Raw genomic sequence first — 1,149 nt, forward strand, 5'->3', positions numbered from 1 at the left:
ATTCTGAATATCAAACCACAAAAAGCATAGGCTACATTCTTTCTCTTTATCTAATTTTGGTGCATTTTGAATTATCTAACATATTAATATTTTGTTTTCTGTTTATTATACTCCAATAGAGGTTATGAATGTTGGAAAGTTCTGTTTTGTTTACTACTTTATGCTTAGGTTTTTTAAAATCCCTTTATCTCCGTGAACACAAGTCAAACTCTACATTTTCCAGCCCAACCTTCCCCCTCACTGATCTTGCAAAGACATTTAAGGCCTGCTGGGATGACAGTGTTGGAATGGGAAAACCCCAAGTACTGGCTGCTCCTAGCACCGGATTTAGGATCTTCCTACTCAAAAGCACTCACCCCTCTTTTACCAGGAAAGTCCTGAATAAAAAAGAAGTGATTCATCTTTCCCTGGCAGAACTCGTCCTGATATTTAATACCTAAACCACATAGATGGGATGTACTGCTCAATATAACTGCTTTCGGCTAATTATTTATATAAGAAAGATATATGTTGTCAAACCTGAGCACTACATTTGAAATAAGACAATGCACATTTTAGACCTCAATTATTTTCTGCACAATTGCCAAGAGATGGAATATCATATGAAAAAGGCTCAGGTGTCAGCCAAGTGATTGTACTACAACGTGGTTATTCTTAACACTGAGACATGTTTCCTACATGTTAAGCAAAGACACAATATCCCTTGGGGAGATAACTAAGAAATGACATGGTAAACCCTTTTACACCATCACATGGCAGTTTATTGTATACCATGTAGTTCTTTTCTGTGTTCAACCATATTTTAGGAAGTTGACTCTCAGTTGGGGGTAATTTACAGTACAATGTAATTTTTGCAATTTAAACATCATGTGAAATATGATTCCAATAGGTTTTTTATGCATAGATTGTAACACATAGTAAATATCTGAATCAAATTTTGAAACCAATACAATTTCCAAATTATGATTAAGCAACAGAAACTGATAACTTAGTAACTTCTAATTTCACATGAATAATAAGTAGTACAGCTAAAATTTGAACCCAGAACAGTTTTAATCTAAAATTGATTTTTTTTCTAAATCAAGATTTTTACCTATAAATGTGAAATTCTCCCACATAAGTTTTCCCTAATGTTCTATAATAAATCTA

The sequence above is a fragment of the Octodon degus genome, unplaced genomic scaffold, assembly GCF_000260255.1.
Source record: "Octodon degus isolate 3935 unplaced genomic scaffold, OctDeg1.0 scaffold00099, whole genome shotgun sequence".
In the NCBI taxonomy this organism is placed as follows: Eukaryota; Metazoa; Chordata; class Mammalia; order Rodentia; family Octodontidae; genus Octodon; species Octodon degus.